This window comes from Canis lupus, chromosome 37 (genome assembly GCF_011100685.1).
Source record: "Canis lupus familiaris isolate Mischka breed German Shepherd chromosome 37, alternate assembly UU_Cfam_GSD_1.0, whole genome shotgun sequence".
Lineage (NCBI taxonomy): Eukaryota > Metazoa > Chordata > Mammalia > Carnivora > Canidae > Canis > Canis lupus.
In genome coordinates, this window is record NC_049258.1 from 22,548,613 (window position 1) to 22,573,501 (window position 24,889).

Here is a 24,889-nt window from a genome sequence, read left to right on the forward strand (position 1 = left end):
CTAGTATTAGGAATCCCCAGTTACCAAAAGAGTCAACATGAACTAAGAAGGAAAAGATCTTAGTTTCAATTTCTCCTAAAAATAACCCTATGACAAGGACTTGAATGAACGTAATTTAACTGAAAGGTGGGATCCTGAAAATACAGATAAGGAAGTGGGAAAGGAAAACAAGGAAAGGATAAAAACCAATTAAAGGAACAAATTGTGTGTTTATAAGCTGATTTCCACCAAGGACAACTGAAGTTCAATTCCACTAAGGACCCTCTGAGGGACCCAATAGAACACCCTTCAGAATTGGCCTGCCAAGGAGGCAAGAATCTGCCATCTTTATTCAGCAATTCCCATCTTCATTCATTGAGGATGCTGGTGAGGGTTTTAAATCCCTGGATCTTCAAGGCCTCAGGAGCTAGAGAAAGTCCTTAGGCAGAGGAACAGAGAAATGAACTTGGGGACATGGGGCAGGGTATCAAAGGGTTTGGCTCCAGGTCGGAATAATGAGGCCTGTTTAGAGACTCAGAACATGAGGAGGCTCCAGCAAAGGAGATTGAGAAAGAGGGACAAGTGGTAAGAGGAAAGCTAGAAGAGTTGTGGTGGCTGAAGTCAAGGAAAACAAGTCCAGAAGGGAATGGTACTGAGTCCTGGTCAATGGATTTTGCATCACAGGATTTGAGAACCATTTCACTGCAGTGGGCCAAGATGAAGACCTAATAGGATTATATTCAAGAGAAGGGAGGAGTTGGAAACAAACAACTAGTTTGGGAAACTTATCGGAAGATTGTTGCTATAAAAAGGAGTAGGGGAAGGAGAAGGAGGCTGGAGAGGTTATAGGATGTTCTTACTGTGAAATCCACTCTAGGGTGGAATGAAAAGAAGAGATCTGATATATGTTGAGATTTCTGGCACAATGAAGAGGCAAGTATCCATTGGTTTTGCAATGCAAATAATGAAGTAGTCTACGTATAGGGTCTATGGCTATAGGCCTTGCATGCACTTTGCTGGTAACCTAGAGGATGAATAGGATCAAAATCATACTTAAAATGATTAGCCTATTAGAGGCTTTGTTTTTTAAAAAATGACATTTTAATGTGTGGTAACTGAACAATAATAGTCATCGTGCTTATAAATTGACTTGGCACAGATGAAGATTATCCTTATCCTATGCAAAATACATATTAAAAGCACATAGAGCATTTCATATCAACTTAAAAAATAAAACCATGGTGGTGTGTGCACATGGGTTTATATGGGTGTGCATATGGGTGTGTGTGAAATGATAATTTTATCAAATATGGTTAAATAAATTCCGAAAGGCATTTAGTATTATTAACCTTCTTCTTTTTCCCATGTTATTCATTGTCTGTATGCTTCTCATGTCTGTTAGTTGATTTTACAAATTAACCACCTCTGATGACTCTAGAGCTGCTTAACAATAATTTGACATATCAGAAAGAAATTCTGCTCACGAGCCCTTGATGATAAGGTAGCATTGACACGTGGGTGTTTATGCTGTAGAACAAATGGAGAGTAGTGACATTACAAATCTTACAGATTGGAACAAAATTGTTATGAGGTTGTACAAAACATAAAAGGAGAAAAAGTTGCTTAGAAAAAAAGCAAAGCCAAGACACTCTCCATTCAAAAGCTATATTCCATTAGTGTTCCTTGAAAATGGCAATTTTTTATACTGTATCTGAATGTGGAACTTTTACAATACATTTATTTCACAAATATTTAGGTTTTTATGATAGACACTACTTTCAAATGCCATTCATAGAGAATTTTCAGAAATACATAGAAGTAATGTTCAACACTAAGCATGTCTAACATTGATCTGACAAGGTGATTCAAGACTATCTTTGAAAACAGAGTCACGAAAGATGACTCAATTCACTCTGTAGTTTGAAACCCAATGGAACTAGTTATGCAGAAAAGATACAAAAACAAATTTGAAGTTGTGGTCATACCACAGATGAGTGCCTCCAGTATAATGCTGATGTTGAAAAATTAAACATTAGCCAGCATGCAGATGTTAGACATCAACACTGTGTGTCTGTGTATGTGTGTGTGCATGTGTAAAACTAGTTGGAATGATATACAGCAAATAATAGCCACTTTCAGAAAATAAATCACTGTATTAAGTTATGAGAAATAATGTAGTAATTTAAAATCCAATTCCACTTTTCTTTAAAAATATTTGGGTAGTATTGAAGGTATTTTTTTTCCTCTGGAAGGAAAATAGTCTCCTGCTAAAAGTCTGCCTTACATTTACCATTTTGTCTAGTTGTAGCTGGCCCAAGGACCGAGCAGCTGACATGAATGCCTGAGGTCAGTGGGCAGGAGTGCATATGAGGACATTGCCTTAAATGGTGGAGAGAAGCAGGACCCCTATCTTCACATTCATGTCAAGAAGGACAGCCATTGCCTAGCTCCAGGTGACTTCTTCCAAGATGGAATGCACAACATTTCCCAGTTTTTGGAGAGAAGCTCCTTTCCCCCTCTCCAATTTGAGTTTTCATGTGAAATACCTTAATTTTAAGTTATGGCTCAATTTTTAGAAGACCCTTTGCAGTTAGTCTACACAAACCATATCCAAAGAGCAGATTTCACGCACAGGCAGCCAGTTTGCAAACTCGGTTCCACTCAGACCATACACAGACAACACAGCAAGCTTTGGGCCTGATTTTACATTTTGTATTTCTTGGAACTGCCATAGCTTCTTTTTTTTTTTTAATATGTATTTATTTATTTATTTATTTACTTATTTATTTATTATTTATGATAGACAGAGAGAGAGAGAGAGAGAGAGAGAGAGAGGCAGAGACACAGGAGGAGGGAGAAGCAGGCTCCATGCCAGGAGCCTGATGCGGGACTCGATACCGGGACTCCAGGATCGCGCCCTGGGCCAAAGGCAGGCGCTAAAACCACTGAGCCACCCAGGGATCCCTGCCATAGCTTCTTAAATGTACAGAAGACACTCTTTGTTAGCAGGTTTAGGAAGAATAATTTAATGGTTAATTAAAAGTTGTACATGTAAAAGTCTGGGAAAGAACACAGGAAATCTTCTGGAGTGTTGGAAATGTTCTAGATCTTGGTGACCTGGGCCATGGGACCAGCGTATCCATATATAAAAAGTCATTGAGCTGCACACTTAAGATTCATACATGTCACACATCTGTCTGTATGTGTAGAGACATACACATATATCTCCCCACCAACAAACTATCAACTTTGGAACTTCAAAATAATCAGATGTAATCAGATAGCAACTTCAGTGCAGGGGTACACAGGGCAATGGCCTCCACTTTGGAGCGTGCAGCTTAGACAAGGCCAGTCTGAGCAACCCTTGTGTTATATGTAGTGGAAGAAAAGACGTCACAAAACAGAAAAGATGAAAACTAGTCTTCTCTAGATCCCCACCATCCATCCCCCCACCCCCGCCAGTATATTCCCATTCCATTCAGTGGCTGGTAGGCTCCTCCTTCCAATTTAAGTGGAAGCTCATTTCAGATAAGCTTCATTAACTTTTTCTCATGAGTCACAATGGACAAAGGATTTGACTGAAAGAAAGGTGCACTCAGGCAAGAGTTATAAATCCATTTAATGCTGGTAAAGGGTACATCTGATTCCACATATGTCTGTAAGAACTGAGGGGGATGAGCTTCCCAGGACACAGAGGAGGCTGGGTGCCCTTCTAAAACACCCTGCTGTGGTTGCTTCAGCCCCATCTGGATGGGCGTCCCGTCTGGTACATTAAGAAACCTCTTTGTGGTCCCCTTTCAGAGTAGGGGTGGGATAGAGAATTGTTGGATGCTCTGATTGCATGTTTGCTCACCAGGCACAAGCAACTGGTATCACCCCAGCACATTCCCAAGTGTGTATCTCAAGACAGGGAGGAAATTTGCCAGGTCCCAATTCGAAGCATGTCAGTGTCTTCACTGGCTCAACTTCTGGTCTCCTGGGTTCTATGATGGCAACATCAGTTTCGCCAACATTCACCAGTTCCTGTGGGGCACACAAAAATGAGTGAACCATAATCTTTGCTGTATTAGTTTGCCAAGGCTGCGGTAACAAAGTACCATAAACTGGATAGCTTAGAACAACAGAATTTTATTGTCTTGCTGTTCTGAAGTCCAGAAGTCTGAAATTCAAGGTATCAGCAGGACCAGTCTCCCTCAGGAGGACACTGGGGAAGGATCTGTTGCAGGCTTCTCTCTCAGCTTCTGATAGTTTCTTGGCTTGAGGCAGCCTAATGTCAGTCTCCACATGATGTCCTCCCTGAATGCTGTCTATGTTCAGATTTCTCCCCTTTTTAAGTACTCCTGTCCTATTGGATTAGAGGTCCACCCTAATGCAGTATGACTTCATCTTACCTAATTACACCTGCGAAATAAGGCCCCATTTTGAGGCAATGGGGCTTAGGACTTCAATTTATGAATTTGGGTAGGGGGACTCAAGTCAGCCCATACTTGTCCCTCCAAAGGTTTATGATCCACTTAGGGAAAGAGTTATATATGTCACTGAAGTTTGTTATAAATCACTAGTTACCAGGGTGAAGTTGTACTGGAATTTGTTTCCATAGCAAGGATTTTTCTAACAATACCTACCTACCAACTGTTGGTTTCACAATTTCTCAGCATGGTAATAAAGAAGCCCGGTTTCCAGATATATATTATATATTATATATATTATATATATATTCCAGATATAATACACGTCAGTATTATACAAATACCTCAGCCATGACAAAAGTTGAATGAAAAAACTATTATAGAGAAATGTTATGTGATTTTTAGTATGAGGCAAAAAGTCACAGGGCTCAATCATGGATTCCATATGACTAGGAAAGAGGGAAATTTGTCACAGCCAAGGGAGTAAAACCTTTAACAACTTAAACTGTGTCTACACATTATCGCAGAATGGGACTTTGGTGATGACCTGTCGATCTAATTAGTTTGGATATCCATTTGGATAATTTGAACTCCAAGTGAACAGAGCAGGTGTCTGAAAAAATTATTCAGGACATTCATCTAAATACAGGGTTCAGAGAAGGGGACCCCAGAAATGAGAAGTTAGTGGAGGTGGTTTTGACACTTTCCCGTTAGATTTTTCAGGCTGATGGTGATCATCATAGAAATGTAGATGGCAAAAATAAAATAAAATAAAATAAAATAAAATAAAATAAAATAAAATAAAAGGTTTAGGTAAAGTTATCCTGTGAAATTCCAGGTGCAGTGGACAAGTCTCACTAGAGGGACTTTGAAGGGAACCCTGCATGTGCAGCTTGAACATTGGACGTATAACTTAACTTGCTTCAATGATTGATGGCTTTCTACTAAGATGGACTCAAGTAGCATGGCAACCAAACATTGCTTCATGTTCTCTAGACACAGCCTCTTTCCTTGAGTATATTTTGTTGCACACTTTCTCGCCACTTGCGCTCAGTGTCATAAAAATTGTGTCTGGCGGGAGGGGTGCCAGCTTGAGTTTTTCACCCCACACAAAAATCTCAAAGTTGTTTTTCAAATCATTTCTCTCTCCATACCGTTCTTTCCACTTCTATGTGCTGCTTTAAAACAAACAACCAATGTGCTGATGACAGCCCCTTGCTGAAAAGGCTTCAGTGGCTTCACGTTGCCCTTGAAGCCAAGTATAAACTCTGAAACGTGCTCTGCAAAGTCCCCCAGGATCTGGCCCCAGTTCCCCTGACTGGTCCTGAGGAATGTTTTGTCTTTTCAGTTCCCTAAATAGTCAAAGCCCTCTTTTGCCCCTGAGCATTTGCTCCCACTGTTCCCTGGGCTTCTGTATTGATTTCCTCTTAGTCTCTGTCCGGTTAGCCACCTCTATTCCCCAAGTCCACATTCCGCACCCTTCTTCGTAGCATCGGGCACTTCCTCACGTGGCAGCACTTACCATTCTGCACCATAATCACCTGCTTACCTGCATGTTCTCGCATTTACTGTAACCTTTCCCAAAGGCTGACACTGAAGCCTTCTTGGTCAATATTATATTCTCAATGCCTGGTGGACAGAGTTGATATTAGACAGTGTTTTGAACAAACAAATAAGTAAATGAAGAAAATAAATATATGATCTGTGACATCTCTGGGAGGTAATAACTACTGATATCTATGTTAAGTATTTCAAATACCCTTTCTGTTCAAAACAAGTAAAACTAACCTATGTATTGAAGGTCAGAATAGTGGTTACCTTTGGGAGTACTGACGGGGAAGAGGAGCAACACTGCCTCTCGAGGGACAGAAAATGTTTCCTATCTTGACCTGGATGCTGGTTTCATGGGCCTTTGCATAGATAAAAATTCATTGATCTGGGCACTTAGGACCTGCCCACTTTATTGCATAAGTTAATAAAAAAGAAAGAAAAAATTTTAACTATTTTTATCTCGCCTTAATACCAAGGAAACCTTTGTCTTTCATTAGCTCAAGAAAGTCTGCGTTCTGATTTTAAAGCCAGTTTTTTAATTTTGTTAAAGACTGCAACTATTTGATAAGATTGCCCCAAGCCTCCTGGTGCAGGTATGGTGGACCAATGAAAGCCTTTTTCCTTCTACCTCTAAAGCCCAGAGCAATTCCAAACCCCCTAAGGGGCTATGGTTGGTTTTATCTGAGCATCCTATGGGAATCAGCAGCTCTCCAGGCCACCCAGCACGGGAAATCCACTCTGCCCAATTCTAACCCCATAGCACCAACCAGGTTGCCCTTCCAAAGGCTGTTTGCAAATGATGTTTTGACAAACCCAGGAATCCTTTTTATTATTAGTCACCCCAGACCGAACCCACCTCCAACAGTAATGAAGATGGCCTCTAACCAATGATGGAATTCCCCAGTTCTCAGACTGACTTCTTCTGGGGACTTCCAATGAATTAAGCAGAATTCTTATGCAATTAAGCCATCATTCCAGCATTTTATCATTTAAAATTGCTTCAAGAAATTATTCTATACTTCTAAAGGTATGGGCTTAATTTTCCTCTTGTAAAATGAATGCAATTTGTAAGCCTGTTTATGGAATTCGTGAGTTACCTTCATTTATTGTTACATTTGCTCTTCAGACAACTTTTAACATTTTGAGCTTTATTCATTCTGATGCATATTTGAGACCAATTATAACATTTCTAAATTACCTTTATTCTTACCTATCTGCCCCATCATACCTATACCTATCTGTATTTGCTGTACTTGCCTTGGATACCACAAATCCTGTCCTCGTCTGCAGCCACTTGGAGGATTAAACAGGCAATGCAAATTGCCTGCAGATGGTCTCTGCAGATTGGTCTGCATCATCATTCTGACTTTGTCGAACCCTGCAGTTATTCAGTGTGGAATAATGATCAAAATCAATTGCCAACGTGTAGTTGTCTTTGAGGGATATTTATTATTGTTATGAGATGGTGCACAAACTACTGGTGCACTATTTATGAAGGCGGGAACATGCTTCTCTCCAAAGATTTTATCTTTTAAAGGGCACATAAAATTTCAGACTTGCTTTTCAGCTCCATAAATACACATATGGTTGCATAGAGTTAACACAGATCATCCATCTTGAGTTTCTTTTGGTTCAAGCAACCATGGAACTAAATCTCATATAACCTATGTAAGCCTGGGTACTTAAATCAACTTTAATGGAGAAAAAAAATAGGTCAACTGCTTGATAATTCAGGACAAGAAAAAAATTGTAACTTAGATTTTCACAATATATTCAACAAAGTTGAAAAACCCTCAGAAAATGGAGCTTTGGGGCACCTGGGTGGCTCAGTCCGTTAAGCATCTGCCTTCAGCTCAGGTCATGATCCTGGGGTCCTGGGATGGAGCCCCACATTAAGCTCCCAGCTCAGTGGGGAGTCTGCTTCTCCCTCCCCCTGCTCTTGCTCTCTCTCTCTCCCCTCTCCCTTCAAATAAATAAATAAAATCTTTTTTTTTTTTTTTAAGTGATGTGCAGTTCTTCAGCGCTCTGTGTATTAAATCTACTAAATGTTTTTCAGGAGTGTCTATAGTCACATTTGAAGCCGGGTTAATGAAGGTTCTTACTTTTAACCTTTGAAAACCAAAACATAACAGAATAGTGAGATCTATTTATGTGAGCACACGCACGCACACACACACACACACATAATACAGAGTCAGTAATGGATAATGTAGATGCATGAGAAATTACTCCAGAACTTAATGGTTTAATGGCTGAAAATAATAATATTTATGTTGCTCGAAGGCCTGCAATTTGGGCAGGGCTTGACAAAGAAAGGGACTACAAGGATGCCTATGGAAACAGGAAAAAAGCATGACTTAAAGGTATTACAATTTAACAGCATTTTTGCCATAACAATTTCCTCCTTTTCCATCGCTCTGTCCCCCCCCATCCCCACCCTGTCTAGCTCGTAGTCCAGTTCTGTGCTCATATGCCTGGAGAAGCACGACTGGGCAGGAACCAGAAAGAACTAGCAAAGTCTCTAGCTTTTGCGATCACTTGAACCCTTTAAGGAGCTCCTCTGCCAGATGCCTGGGATGCAAACATCTGACAGAGGGATTTCCTCTGAGGAAAAAACATTAAGAAGAAAGAATCCTTCTCCCAGACACCAGTTTGGGTCCTGTGAGGAAATCCTAAATCTCACAGGTATTTTAATTTTGGAAGTTGGTTCTCCAGGCGCCAGGGAACTGAGACAGCAAAGGCATGCTCCGAAGTGGGGGACCCATGTGGCAGATTCTGGGCGCTGGAGGGTGGGGGGGGGGGCGAGGTCCCAGGCACCTGCTGCTGGAGGACAAATCGGCAGCCCTGGGCAACCCCGACAGGACTGGCCACAAACAGGAGGAAAGCCACTTCTCCCTTCCTCCTGCCTTCCATTCCCTCTGCTGCTGCCAACTGGCAGGCCCAGCAGAAAGGCAGCCAGCAAAGAAGTCTGGGAATTATAGCTTCCAGAGTCCCAGTCCCAGCATAACAGGGCAGAGTGTAAAAGGGAGGTGAGTTTGGAGCTGGGAGGCAACAGGTAAATAACCAGCATCTTCCCATACCTGAAAAAAGGTGCCACTGGATTGAGGAGGAAAGAAATCAGGAGTGGGTAAGAGCTAGATTTGGGTGGGTCCTGGGATTTTGTTTCTAGGTGGATGGGTAAAAAATTGGAGAAAGAGCAGGGACAGGAAATTTCTTAGCAAGGCATATACAGATCATTACTTGAGGTCCGAGTGCTCACCTCCCATCCCTTGAGGTCACATTATCACGGACCCCTGTCAACTCAGGTACATCCTAGAAAGAAGAGCGTTGTCTCAAGTTGATGGAGATTAAATTTTGATTTGCAGACAGAGCAAAGACGTGCTATAGAAATGAGTTTGTGCCTTAGAAAAATGAGGACAGTTGATATTTCAAGTATGTCTGAGTTGGTGGACTAAGGGTCATACCCTCTATAGTATATTTTTGATCACGTAAGAACTGCAGACGCAGGAGACACGTTGGAAGGTTAGCACCAATTATGTCTGCAATTACGATTTCTAGGGTCTACCATTATGACCGTTTTTTTCTTCTTATCCTTCATTATTTCCTGGTTTTCCATAATAAACCTATAACACTCTTAGAATCCAAATTGTTTTTTAAAAACTTGTTGATGGAAATGTTATATTGTGGTTTACTACTATATCATGCCTCGACTATATTTCTGAATTGGCCTGATGAGAAGTCCAAAGTCTCCTTTTTATTCTTCTATTTTGTGTTGAGCAGACTAGAAACTAGCAGGTCCTAGGACTTCCCCACCTCAATGTATCCTCCTAAACCTCCAGCACCTTCTGAAGAAAAGAAGAAAAAAAAGGGGGGGGGAGTGTAGTCTTCATTTCCTATTTCATTTTGACAAGAAAATAATAATTCCAATGATTTCCTAGTTCGAAATTTTCATAAATATTTCTTCCACCCGTTGGCACCAGAGTCTGGCTCTATTACAGTAGCATATGATGGATCTTGAAAATGTGGCAGAAACGATTTGCCGAAAACCTTGGCAAACATGTTCCAAAAGTTCAGACAGTGTCCTGTTTTTGTCAGCAAAACATGGGCAATGGGACAAGGTCTGGGAGATCAACATTACTGAAGAAAAGGAAAAAAGAAAGGTCAGGCACTTTACTTTCCACGCAGTGCTTGTCACCGTAACACTTAGAATGTAGAAGACCTTTTGTATTAAAAAGAAAAAGAAAAGGAAGACTCCATTGGTTTAACTTTTCTAAGAGCCCTGACTCCCAGGACAATGATCTGGGAATTTAAAATTTGCATCTGCCTTTAGGCACTGTCTTGAAATCTGCTGTGAATTCCCTGTGTTATTAGTTCCAGCGATAGCCAGAGATAGCGAGATGCCCCAGATGCCTGAGGAAAGACAGTGGCCTGTGATTGGCATCAGCCTGAGTTCTAAGCAGACCACAGTGACCAAAATAGTTCTGTTGACCCTTGATGGATGCACAGCATGAGCAAAAAAAAAAAAAACTTTATTTTTTTTTTTAAAGATTGTATTTATAGAGAGAGCATGAGCAGGAAGGGACAAAGGGAGAAGGAGAGAGAGAATCCCAAATAGGCTCCACGTTCAGCACAGAACCTGAAGTGGGGCTCAATCTCATGACCCCGAGATCCTGACCTGAGCTGAAATCAGGAGTTGGACGCTCAACCAACCGAGCCACCCAGGCTTCCCAAATCTTTGTTGTTTTAAGTCACTAAGATTTGGGGGTTGTTTATTGTAGCATGGCCTCCTCTACTGAATATTGCAATATCCATCTGCAAAAGCATTTTAAAGAATCTGTATTTGGGGGCATCTGGGTGGCTCAGTCAGTGAAGTGTCTGCCTTCTGCTCAGGTCATGATCCCAGGATCCCGGGATGGAGCCCACGTCAGGGTCCCTGCTCAGCGGGGAGTCTGCTTCTCCCTCTGCCTCTGTCTCACCCCCAGCTTGTGCTCTCTCTCTCTCTCACTCTCTCTTCACCTGAAATAAATAAAATCTTAAGCAGAAATTTTGATATTTTGAGAACTTCCAAAAGTTTATATCATAGTATAGCAGGCTTCCATTTAGCACAGACGCTTCACCTCTGCTGTGCCTTTTGGAAAATACGTGTAAGTCTTGTGTTCTTATATATTCCTTTTCTCCTAAAGTTATTTCTTGAAATCCATTTGTTGAATGCTTAATGTACATTCTCATGAATATAACTGATAGATTTCTGCTTTTTCAGCCATTACATTTTAAAATGTGAGAGTGTATGCAATAAATCTAAGCAAATTTTTCACTTCAATGTTTAGGTAATTTATCTGGCCACCACATAATAACTAGAAGATTATACTCTTCTTTCCTTTAATAAATCCCACAAGGAACAGAACCAGGAACAGGAAATTAGCGTTTGAAAAATCAGCCATTGTGTGGCTGTGAAAAGAAAGCTCTCCAAAGATAAGACCATTGTGGCTGTGCATTAATGAAAATATATTAACTATTTTCTTTACGTCAATCTTTCCTCAAAATCTTGTTAAGGCGTTCCAGGCTACAAATAGTCTCCCTTCTTCAAACTTGATAGTGAGCTGGGTTTTTTTGTTTTTTTGTCTCCTTTTTTTGTAATCATCCCATTTTTTCAGGTGCTCCCATCAGTGGGGTGAATTTAAGAATTGTTTTTGTTGGGTGTGGACCTTTTGGAGAGAACTGGCAAGCCAGGTGGCTTTGAAGCTGCTGTTTTTCCATCAGCTGGGAGCAGTAACCTAATCCCAGCACCCTGACCACATCTGACCTAAGTGAACACAGCTTGCCTCTATCACAGGATAAGATTGGAGGCGAGCGGGGCTGCAGGTCCCCAGCTGAATAAAAGGGAAGGCGGGGAAAGATAAGGGCCGTGGTTTCAAATATCCTTAATGGGAATTCTGCACAGTGATTTTTCATCGGGGCTGGGTGCTGTCAGGACTTTGATTACAGCCTCTTCTTCACTGGGAATCCTTTTTTTTGGGTCCCTCTAGTGTTTGGACTTTGGCCAGGCTGGGGTTTTTTGTGTGTTTTCCAGGTAACTCTGGTCTGTCTCCGTACAGCCTGGGGTGACTCATGCGTCTGTAACTGATAGATCACTGTCTGATTTTTTTTTTTTTCAGAATTCTAAATTTTCCTCACAGATCCATGCCCCAAAAGGCCAAGATGAGGGTTATTATTATTATTTTTTTAATTTTGTTTTTTTGGCTGTTGTCTTGCTGACTTGGAAAGCCTAAAACATGTCAGCCACAAAACCGGGCATTTTCATCAGTATTTTTATTGGTTTGGTTTGGTTTGGTTTGATTTTTTTTTTTTTTTTAAAGATTTCATTCATTTATTCACGAGAGACACATTTTGTTTTGCTGATGCCTCCTGAAAGTGAATCAACAGGTTAACAAAGAGGAGGCTGTCAGAGAAGGGACATTTGTTAGTGGTTTCCTGGTCTATGAGTCTGAAGGACCTGTCACGTCGAGCCTCGGAATGATTTTAATTAGCTGCATGACTGAAACGTCCTGTCAGCGTGGCACCTTAACCCTGGCCCTCCGACGAGTGAGTGGTCAGGAAGGGGAGAAGTGCAGAGGTGGCGAGGCCAGCTGCAGACACAGACCACACTGCCCGCCTTCGCCCGCACTGCTCACAAAAAGGTAATTCAACGAGGCACATCTCCCAATTCTTTGCTCTGTGAAAGCTGCTGAGAATATTAATGAAGCTCAGCCTAATTTTTGCCTATACCTCCTGAAAAGGGAGAGCGAGGAGCAACAGACCAGGTTTTCTGCCAACAACAAAGGAGGTTCCTTTGGGAATTTCAAGTTAAGGCAAGTAGCCTTGTCCTGGCAGGGCCTCAGACCAGCTCTGGCCTGGCTTGAGTCCCCTTCACAGTAATGGAGCCCAGCAGGTTGTGCAATGGGGCTGAGAACACATGGTCAAAGAGGCCCAGAATCTTCGTGGGATGCTCACGAACCACACTCTGTACCACACACCAGTCTGGTTGATGGTACCGCCATTTCTTCAGCAACAGAGGGATCTTCCAGTTGGGAGTCTTGGGTGTGACCCGGTGCTTAGCCAAAAAGGAGGAGGCTGCTGAAAATGTAGCAGGGAAGCACCTTCTTCATGTTCTAACCAAAGAAGTCCCCTCCAAGGGAAAGTCATGAGCTAATCTGGGCACCAGGTTCTGGTTACCATTCAGGAGAGAGGCTGAGTGTGAGAGACGGGCTGTGAAAGCAAATGAGAAAAAGACCACAACTTTCCAATCTGAGGAGACCAAGCTGAGAAAAGATGTGCTGGAGGTCCCTAAGACAACACGTGAAGGTAGCATGAATGAACAAAGACGGTGGCTCTCTGTTGGAGGTTGTCAGGTATTTTCCCCGCCACAAAAACTCCCCTCAAGCCGAGGGTCTGCTCGCTGTTTCACAAACACGACTGCCCTGTCTTGTTACTATGCTCACATGACTTGTGTCATTGCCCTCACATATGTCTCTAGACCTGCTGCCTGGTCTAAACCCCACTTACTAAAACAGGCCAACCTAAACCACCCCAGCCGGAGGTACAATTCCCACATCCTTTACGGTCTTCCCATATGTGTGACAAGCTGCTGTCAGGTGAAGTCTCTTACCTTGTTGTCTTGAATTATCAAACACTATTTTTTATTACTTAACTTTTTACATGTTCCTACACAAACGTGCAATTAATGATTTTTTAAATGAAAACATAAGCTGTCATAGCTTTCCAAACCAGTCATAGCACATGGTTTGCATGAATTAGGTGGCTGCCTATAACAAAAACCTCAGGAAAAAGGTTTAATAAGATGATTTTCTCACTTAAGCTATAGAAGTTTGGAGGTAGGGAGAGAGTCTGGGATCATTAAAGACAGACTCCTTCATCTGCTCCACTGTCTTGGTGGATGGCTTCTGTCTGGTGGGTTACTTAATGAGGCAAGATGGCTGCCCAAGGTTTAGCTATTTTGTCTGCAGTCATTGTCTGGAAGGAGGAGGAGGAGGAAGAGAGGAACAAACATCCTCCCAGCTGAATCAGCAATTAAAAAAAAAAGATTTAATTAATTAATTAATTTTTATTTTTATTTATTTATTCATGAGAGATACAGAGAGAGAGGCAGGGATAGAGGTAGAGGGAGAAGCAGGCTCTGGGGAGCATGGGGAGCCCGATGCAGGACTCAATCCCAGCACCCCGGGATCACAACCTGAGCCAAAGGCATATGCTCAACTGCTGAGCCACCCAAGTGCCCTATTTTATTTATTTTAGAGAGAGACAGAGCATGAGCACAAGGGACAGAGAGAGAGAGAAAGAATCTCAAGCTGACTCCACACTGAGTGCAGAGCCCAAAGCTGGCTCTATCTCACGATCCTAAGATCATGACCTGAGCTGAAACCAAGAGTCTGATACTTAACAGACTGTACCTCCCAGGCATCCCAAGTCAGCAACTTCTAAAGATAGCTTCTCAGGATAATTTTCTTATATCTCACTGGCCAATATATTATCACCTATCTATTCTTGGCAACAAGAGAGGTTGGAAAACTTAGCCTCTTACCTGGCATCATTGCCATCACACATACAACTCTAGTTTTTTTTTTTTTTTTTTTTTAACCCTTTTATTTTTTTTTTTATTGGTGTTCAATTTACTAACATACAGAATAACACCCAGTGCCCGTCGCCCATTCACTCCCACCCCCCGCCCTCCTCCCCTTCTACCACCCCTAGTTCGTTTCCCAGAGTTAGCAGTCTTTACGTTCTGTCTCCCTTTCTGATATTTCCCACACATTTCTTCTCCCTTCCCTTATTTTCCCTTTCACTATTATTTATATTCCCCAAATGAATGAGAACATATAATGTTTGTCCTTCTCCGACTGACTTACTTCACTCAGCATAATACCCTCCAGTTCCATCCACGTTGAAGCAAATGGTGGGTATTTGTCATTTCTAATAGCTGAGTAATATTCCATTGTATACATAAACCACATCTTCTTTATCCATTCATCTTTCGTTGGACACCGAGGCTCCTTCCACAGTTTGGCTATCGTGGCCATTGCTGCTAGAAACATCGGGGTGCAGGTGTCCCGGCGTTTCATTGCATTTGTATCTTTGGGGTAAATCCCCAACAGTGCAATTGCTGGGTCGTAGGGCAGGTATACTTTTAACTGTTTGAGGAACCTCCACACAGTTTTCCAGAGTGGCTGCACCAGTTCACATTCCCACCAACAGTGTAAGAGGGTTCCCTTTTCTCCGCATCCTCTCCAACATTTGTTGTTTCCTGCCTTGTTAATTTTCCCCATTCTCACTGGTGTGAGGTGGTATCTCATTGTAGTTTTGATTTGTATTTCCCTGATGGCAAGTGATGCAGAGCATTTTCTCATATGCATGTTGGCCATGTCTATGTCTTCCTCTGTGAGATTTCTGTTCATGTCTTTTGCCCATTTCATGATTGGATTGTTTGTTTCTTTGGTGTTGAGTTTAATAAGTTCTTTATAGATCTTGGAAACTAGCCCTTTATCTGATATGTCATTTGCAAATATCTTCTCCCATTCTGTAGGTTGTCTTTGAGTTTTGTTGACTGTATTCTTTGCTGTGCAAAAGCTTCTTATCTTGATGAAGTCCCAGTAGTTCATTTTTGCTTTTGTTTCTTTTGCCTTCGTGGATGTATCTTGCAAGAAGTTACTATGGCCGAGTTCAAAAAGGGTGTTGCCTGTGTTCTTCTCTAGGATTTTGATGGAATCTTGTCTCACATTTAGATCTTTCATCCATTTTGAGTTTATCTTTGTGTATGGTGAAAGAGAGTGGCTTGATGCAAAGGAAGAAAGATATTGGTGTTATAGCTGTCTCCACCACATGATCTGACAAATAATTTGGTGGTACATGAAGGATGCATACCAAAAAACTGGAAACTCTAGGAAATTCTAATGAGTTATGGAGAAGTAATGAACTGATGGCTGAGACTAAATTTCACCTGCCCAACACAATGTATTCAGCCAACATAATGTTTATATTTTGTTAAACCAACACTTCAAATTGAGAGAATGTACATAAATTCCAGTACAGAATGAATAAAGACCTCTTCAGAGTGACTGTAATTATCCCTCAAAGCCCCCCCAATGTGCCTCATGTGGGTTCACAAACCAGTCTAACAACACAGTTGTGACCACCCAGTTTCCCCCATGTTCTAATCCCTCTTGTCTACTGACCACAAAGTCTCCTCACATCTGCCTCTCCAAGGAGCCTATGAGGAGATGATTCCAAGGCAGTCAGTTTGTGGGTGCTAGAAGGCTCTTTAAGATATCACTCACCATGGAAAAAAATTGTGGCCTCCACCCAACTCTGTTTCCCAGTTTATCACTCCCCCCCTGGAATAGCACTGGCCACAGCTTCTTGAAGTCCTGCCTGTGTTTCTGACCTCCACTCCACCCATACTCCCAAGTATCTAATTAAAGGGGTACATCACTTTTTGGCTCCCAGATATCCTAACTGCCAGTACACCGATTCGGTATAAAATGCCAGAAAGAGATCAGTTGCTATGTCCTCCTCCCCGTGCCCTACTTCCTTTCTCCCCTCATATTGTGCCTCCAAACCAATTCTTCCCTCCTTCACTTATAAATGAAGTGGGCACATTGGTGAATGAAAACAGATAATGGATGTGGTCTCAGGGGGAGGCTGCACAAAGTCATACCAGAACCCCTCCTCAGCAAACTCACTTGTCCCATTACTCAGTGAATCCTCATCAAAACTGCAGGAAGCCTGGGTACAGAGAATCCACTTGAGTGAAGAAACAGAATCACTGACTGCAGTATTTATTTTACAGAAAGGCAGAGACAGAAGAAATTAAAAGGCAGAGAGGGCCCTTAGATTGCCTGTTCAGGGGGGCCTCCACTGAACCATAGTCCCCTAAGCATGAGCAAGATGCATTCCAGAAAAGCTCAGAAAAAAAAATCAAACATGAAGAACCTACTACAACCATGAGACCAAGTATGGAACAAAAGTTTTTTTTGCTTCCTAAGAGCTCATATAAGCCCAGAGAGCTGTTTAATTTAATAATGCAAAGAAGATATGATAACTTTCACTTTTCCTGTTCCTTCCAGACATCTGATAAGCTGGGATTAATTTTTATGTTCAGCTATGTGAGACCAAAGCAACTTCTCATGGTTACCATGGGATACCTTCTAAATATGTGCCTGATGTGATTTCCCCAAATTGTTATGCAATGAAAATGACATAGCTTCTAAGTATGGTGTTTTCTCAATTGCATGCCCAGAGAAATGTGGTATTTCCCCCAAGGATTGTATTATATTGGGTTTGGCTATATGTCAGTAGATTTCAGTAATGGAGAGTTAAAGCCTTTCTAGCTACAAGGCAACAACAATCAGAGACTGATTAATTTGGGGTTAATAATCTGAGGGATAGCAACCTATTTTTCTTAACAAGAGAAATTTGCTTTCTAATGGAAAGCATAAGAAATTTTTCTGCCTGGAAGACAGTTATATGTGCCGGATGTGCTCATCATACTTTGCATAGCCGTTGATTATTGAACTTTTATGTAGTGATTATTTGTTCGGTTGTCTCTCTTCCCTACTAAACATGATCCCTTTGAGGGCATGGAGTGTGTTGTTTGTTTTTATGTCCCCAGCATCTGATGCATTGGAGGCACCCCATAAATGGTGGTTAACGGATTAATGGATGATGCAATATAGTGGTCTACATATGTTAGTGGTACTTTGGAAAAGACGCCTTGGAAGAAAGACAATGTCCAGGAATAAAATTTGTTCTGAATAAGTCTTTGCTACGTCCACAATGTTTTTTCCATGATGAGAATGTAACAAAGATTTAACTGGATCTTCCCTTCCCCACCCATGTACAAAAACCCAGAAAACAGATTTAGGATTGAGAACAGTGAGACAGAATCCAAATGATCCATTAAATCAGTCTGGCTATCCTGTTACCCAGGATAAGGTAATTATATTTGCAGAAGAAAAGATTCATCACATTGTATTTCCCATTTCTCTTTGTACCATTTCCTGCTCTTTCCTCAGCCACCTCCTTGCATTGTTGTAGTGTCCTTTCAAAGATAGTGATTACTGTGATATTGATAGAAAGTGATGTGGAAATGGTATGAAAGAGGAACTAATTCTGAACAACAAGTTGTTCAGCCCTGTGTGTGAAAAATTTCGGTAGATACTTTTTTTTTTTTTTTTTTAGAGAGGGAGCAGGGGAGGGGTAAAGGGAGAGAGAATCTTAAGCAGGTTTCACGTCCAGTGCAGAGCCCAACTTGGGACTTGATCTTACAACCCTGAGATCATGACCTGAGCCAAAATCAAAAGTCAGATACTTAACTGACCGAGTCACCCAAATGCTCCAAGTAGATACTTTTTAAAAGCGTTATTCAGGGGCACCTGGGTGGCTCAGTCGGTTAAGTGTCTGCCTTTGGCTCCAGTCATGACCTCAGGGCCTGCTTCTCCCTCTCCCTCTGCTGCTCCCCCTGCTTATGCTCTCTCACTCTCTCCGCCAAATAAATACATAAAATCTTTTTAAAAATTAAAAAATAAAAGCATTATTCATTTGTCATCCCTCCTTAATGCTTGCCTGTGATCATGGCCTGCAGCCATAACCAAGATTTCCTGCTCACCTGACAACAGTTCACCCTAGTTGCTTGGCAAAAGGACTCAGCAGGATACAGGTAGGGGTACAACCTGATAGGCTCTATACCATCAGATAGTGCTAGGTTCAAATACTGATCTGTCACTCTATGGCTTTGAACAAGCTACTTAGTCTTTTAGCCCTTTAGTTTTTCTGTCTGTAAAACGGGAATAATAACATCTACTTTGTTAAATTGTCATGGAATTAAGTAAGATGACATACATAAAGTGCCACGGAAGGAACACATGCTTTATAAACAGTGCAAAGTAATTCTAATTTTGATTAACTTCCTTCCTCTCCCACTAGTAACAAGAGCTGAAAGATGGAGAGGAAGAAGGGAACATTATCCTGCTTAGTCTTTTTGTCCCCCTATTCTATATCTCTCTTGATACAGGAGCTCCAAAATCTCAGGCAGGATGCACGAGGGATAGAGAAAATGAAAATGCATTCTTAAGAGTAGCAACAACACCTGTCCCAGAACATTAGTTTTCATCCAGATTAAAAGATTACAAATGACCTATGTATGTTCTTATAACGTAATTTAATTATGTCCTAAAAATTTCCTGGATAAAAGTACTAATTTCAAGCTTTGGAAGTGTGTTCCTAGGCCACGTGTACTTAAGGGAAAGAGTGGGTAGGGGAGGAGGCAGGGAAGAGAGAACTTGGGTTCCAAAGGTTAGGTCAGTTTTAATCCTTAAATTGATAACTATTGCTTGTTTGGTCACAGCATTTGCTCTATCCTACTAACAATTTATTTGAGTTCATGGCATTACTTGTGGAGTGGCAGGATTTCCAGAGAAGTTCAGACACGAGCCTTTACCTTAAGATGTCTAGAATCTAGTGAAAGACACAAGAGAAACATAAATGAAGTCAATATGGATGCCCCTCAACTAGCATATATCCAAAATTGTGCGGGGCTTGCATGGTGTGTTATTAGGACCTCCAGTTCAGCATTACTTAGGAAAATAAAATGTGCAGAGGAAATTTCTTTGGCCACAGAGTGAGTCCTGTCATATACATTTGCTAGATCCAGCTGTATTTCCTAAACGCTGAACATATTGTTCTGGCTGTTTATATTCTTGGCATCCAGCAGTGCTACGCATTCCCAAGTGCCAAGAACACACAGCACAGCAGTAGCTTTCCCTAAAAGGCCTGTAAAGCTATGACTAGTTTATTCTCCCAAAGATCCAAGGTACTTGTTAAAGCACAAGATCTGCTTCAACTGACATGGCTCTGAGTTAAATGTGTCTCAACACGTTCTTGGGGAGACCGAGTTCCTTTGACTAACAGCCTCCATATTTGTCAAGACTACTGTAGGCCAAAGGTTAGCAGCAGTGTCTGGCAGCACAAAGCCACATCTAAAACGTTAAAATAAGAGGCCAGTGAGCCCAGTTCCTGCTACAGCTTCCTCCCTTTGCTACTCAGAGTCTGAGTCCATGCTGCCACAAGTAGAAGTTTATAGACCCCACTGGATGTGTAGCAACAAAGCTAAAGCCTCAGTGATTCTTTCACTGCAGAGAGGGATACCCAAGCCCACTTTGAAACAACTTTTAGGGAATGTTATGAAGTTTTCAAAACATTTGTTTCTATTTACTCTATTTTTAAAATACAAAAATAAGATTTTTAGGCAGTTCAGCTCAAGACATTTAAAATCTCCTAGAGAGCAGAAACATTGGAAAGTGCATGCTAAGATTGGATGCCATGGGATTGCAGTGGAGGGACATTAACTCAGGTTGAGAAAGGAAGGATAGCAATGTTGAAACAAAGGGGCCTGACCATTCCCTCCAGGAATCCCAAATAACTCCAAAATCTGAGGAACTGGACACACACCATCCAGATTGCTTCATTGAACACCTTCCCTTTGAGCCATTGCCAAGATGGGAGGATCAGTAGGTAGGTTTTCTAGAGGACTTGAGGCCTAAATTAAGGTATATAATGTAAACTGAACAAATGAAAACATTTTTGGAAAGGCTAGAATGAAGATTGCCCTTGAGGCTGAATGCTTCTGAGGTCTCAGATCTATGTGTGTTTAATATACTAGTTATCAAAGCATATGATACTTCAAAACGCACTCCTGTCCTATCTCTGACTCTGACCTAAAGAGGAAATGAAATGATTTGTAAGGATGTAAGATCAGGAAAAAAATGGAATCTGTCCCAGCAAAGGTCTCTAAAATGTTGATACCTTTGAGTATAGAATTTTAACTTAAAGAAATTTATCATAAGTAAATATTAAGAGAATATTTAGTTACAAGGCTATCCACTACTCCCTTCTTTTTGTCTAAAAATAAAAAACTGAAACCCATCTAAATATTTGTCCGACAAATACATTGTATCGTACATTCATATAATGTAGTAATTTATCTCCATTAAAAGGTGACATTACAGAAGAAAAATATGGAAAGATGTTAATGACATATTATTGTGTGAAAAAAAAAGCAAGCTAAAAGAGCATATGCTGTTAAGAGGGTAAAAAGATAAAATACCCAAAATATCACATATTGGATAAGACCTCACAAAGCTCAACAATCAGAAAACAACCCCATTAAAGACAAGTGTGGGTGGGAATGTGGAGAAATTAGAACCTTTGCACACTGAAAAAATAATTTTACTATGGAAAGAATAGACAATCTGAGCCACAGTATCAAGGTCACCATGGACAGTGATGAGTCATATTGACTGTATATGCCCTTGATATGAAGTGGTGAGGATAGCCATTTTACTTCTACAGTTCTCTTTTCCCCAAATCCATAACTTTAGGAGAAAAACCTCAGACAAATCATAAGGAAAGGACATTATACAAAACACCTGAAAACTGTACTCCTCAAAATTATCAAGGTCATCAAGAATGCAGAAGTCTACAAAATAGTTACATTCTGAGGAGCCTAAGGAAAATGACAACTAAATGTAATGTAGTATAACAGAAAAAGAATATTAGGTAAAACTAAAGAAGTATGAATAAATCATAGGCTTCAGTTAGTAATTGCATATTAGTATTGGTATCAATAATAACAATGTGTCAGTATTGGTTCATTAGCTATGTGGCATTAGTATCATATTAATGTAATAGGAAAACTGGTATGCGTTATATATAAATCTGTATTATCTTCACAACTCCCTCAATTTTTCTGTAAATCTAAAACCATCATAAAAGTTTATTAACTAAAGAGTATATGCAAAAAAAATAAAGGGTATATGCTATGATTTTCCTAAATTTGTATATATGTAGATTCATAGCTAGATATACACATGTATACATAGAAAAAGGATGAAAGGCTAGATATCAAAACGTTAACATTGCTTATTGCTAATGGTGAGAGTATTTTTTTCTTATTTTGCTCATCTATATACTTAACTTTAGGATACAAAAAGAAAAAGGAAAATCGTAAGCCATCCTTTGGGCCGGAACATTTCCCTAACCTAATACAAAAAAATTATATCTAATATTTATAATTTCTAAAAATATTAAAAAGACACAATTCTGTCCAGGGGAAATGTAAAAATTACTTTTTGATTCAGAACTTTCTTCTCAGTATATTCCTTGATAGTAGTACCTAAGGATAAAGGTAAAAATGAATAATTATTTCTGAATTAAGAATTTAATGAACACAGTCAAGAAAGAGTCTCAAATTAACCTTCAAGAGGAATCCCAATTCCCCATTTTAATCCATTCATTTCCCTCATTCTAATTTCTTATGTAATTTAAAATGTTTAAAACCTCTAGAGAGGCTGGCTGAGGCTCCAAGAAGCTGCTGTTAGATGTCCCATGAGTTCAATTCCAAGCACACCTGTTAGAACACCTCTCATATTGTGGAATAGAAGATAATGGTCTCAAGCAATATTGGTGCTGATGATGTCATTACCACCTTCTCCAGTGAGAAGCAATTAGCTACTTTAAACAGAAATGTATTCTTTTATTTCCATGATGGCTTGGCCTATTCTGCTTTAAATTACTAGATCCTTCTTTGCCTGAGTTTATTTGGTGTAAGCTACCTGTGGTTTTGGTTTGTTTTTTGTTTTGTTTTGTTTTAATATGGTTCATTTCACTTACTCATTCTATAAATACTCATGGAGAGCTTACCATTTGTCAGTTACCGTGTTAATAATTGGGAAATATGAGAGCATGAATAGTAATAAATAGCCCCATTTTAAGAAGATTCTAGGAAAGAGGCGAGGTCACAGTGAAATAGATAAATTGCTATACTTACAAGATAGAATAAATGCTACTGAAAAAGTTCAGAGAAGGTAAAATGAGCATTCACAGCAGGAGAGACTACATCCAGGTAGAAGGGCACAGAAGGTGATTTGCAAAAAAGGAGGACTGAGAATTGAGTCCTGGTTAACATTCAGGGGAGCTGGGATGGAGAGGCCGTTTATTCTCCTTTCTTCATGTTTCCACGTGGAGGAACTCCAGCTACAGGAACACTCCTGCTCTCTGTCCTCACTCATTAGTCCTCCCACGAGAATTAAATAGTGAGTTTAAGAGCAGAAACTGAGCATGCTCGACTTAGCCTCTCCTGATTTCCCTTTGGCTAGAGCCCATCTAGATGAGTCTTACATTCTGGTCTATTTTCTGCCATGCAGTGAGAGATCCTTAAAGCATCTTTCTTCAAGTATCTTTGTCAATGCTGAAAGTGATCATTTAATCTCTGCCTGACCCCTGAGTCTATCAGAGAAGAGGAGGAGTGGTGTTGCTATTAATTCACAAGAATTCTGACTGTAGCTTTGGACATGTTGAGTTAGAAGAAGAGAGGGGGCAAGATAAGCAGAGGCACAGATACAAAGTTTGAAAGAACACTAAGTATGTCAAATTGGCAGCAGTTGAGCATCAATAATGGGGAGAAGTAGAAGATAAAGTAAAAAAGGAAGGTTAATGCTATGAACTGAATGTGTTCCCCCAAAATTCAAATATTGAGACCCTAATTCCCAAAGTGGTGTTATTTGGAGATGGGGTCACTGGGAAGTAATTGGGTCATGAGAGTGAAGCCCTTATGATGAGATTTGTGCCCTTAGAAAAGGAGACAGAAGAGAACTTGCCTCCCCCCTCACTATTTCTGCCACGTGAGGATACAGAGAGAAGGTAGCTGTCTGCGAGGCAGGAAGCAGAGTCTCATAAGAACAAATCACATTGTCAACCTGATCTCAGACTTCTAGCCTCCAGAATTGTGAGAAATAAGTACTTGTTGTTTAAGCCACCCAGTCTCTGGTATATTTGTTGCAGCAGCCTGACAACGGTCTTAAAAGCCAGATGTGGAATTTTGAATTCATTCATAGTTTATAGAGAGGTTCTGGTTTTATCCAATTGGCTGAGTATCTTATATTTACCTAACCTTTCCAAAGATAACAATTATAAACTCTGATCAAAAAATGGAAAACAACTGTTTAAAAACACTGGACAGTAATCAAAAACAGGCAGAAACTGGAAGTGATTTGATCCTTGATGAAAAAGGACCCACACTAATTGAGATCCATCCGGGGTTTTCCCACTGGAGGAAGCCCCCAGCCCCATCAAGCTGGAAGCAAAACCATAATCTTATTATAGGAATCAGAAGATAAGAGAGTTTGGGACTACTAGAGTGGCTAGAAATGAAGGAGTGAAATCCTAGAGAGAAAGAAGTTATAAGAGGGAACCTCAAAAACTGCATATAAACTTCTATTAATCTTTGACTAATCCTTGACTTAATCCTGACTGCTGAACTGTTCACATGAGAAGTGAGACTCCAAGGAACTCAGCAAAGAAAAACTACCTAAAATGATGAAAGAAATAAGAAAAGATTATAGCAGCTGCCCAATGTAGGAGAGTCAGAGTTTAAAATTAGAGAAGCCTAGTAAAAATTTCAACCCATCAATAATTTCCAGAAGAGCAATGCCTTAGGAGTAAAGACTATGTTCCAGGACTTAGGGGTAAATCAACACTTGTTCAAGATGATATGCCAATAATTTAATTCCTGAGTGGAACAAAATTCAACACTTTCCAGAGGAAAATGACAGAATTAACATTCTCTACAATGTTTCAATCACTATGTTCAATATATAATAAAAAATATTAGGCAAAAATAAACCAAAAACAAAGTGATCTGGAGTCAAAAGGAAAATTAGTTAAAAGTCACAGATGATGCAGATTTTGAAATTAGATGAGAAGGATATCAAAATGACTGTGAAAAATATGCTAAGGAAGGGGGACCTACATGAAAAATTAAATATAATTGGTGAAGAGATTAGGAGATATTAAAGCCATAGGAAAGGACAAAATGAACAAAAATGAATAATACAATATCTTAA

The 24,889-nt window shown here is 40.4% G+C and overlaps 2 long non-coding RNA genes across 3 annotated transcripts in view; one reads left to right on the plus strand and one right to left on the minus strand.

Moving 5' to 3' along the window:
- LOC111094433 overlaps positions 1-2,696 on the plus strand; it is a 63,200-nt gene extending 60,504 nt beyond the window's left edge. For both annotated transcript variants that reach the window (XR_005385371.1, XR_005385372.1), the window contains exon 9: positions 2,282-2,696. This is a non-coding gene — a long non-coding RNA (uncharacterized LOC111094433). The remainder of the gene's footprint in view (positions 1-2,281) is intronic.
- Positions 2,697-3,580: 884 nt separating this feature from the next.
- Positions 3,581-24,889, minus strand: part of LOC119867958 — a 42,033-nt gene continuing 20,724 nt past the window's right edge. The window contains exons 3-4 of the long non-coding RNA XR_005385373.1: positions 5,938-6,017; positions 3,581-4,002 (exon numbers count right to left, since the gene is read on the minus strand). This is a non-coding gene — a long non-coding RNA (uncharacterized LOC119867958). The remainder of the gene's footprint in view (positions 4,003-5,937; positions 6,018-24,889) is intronic.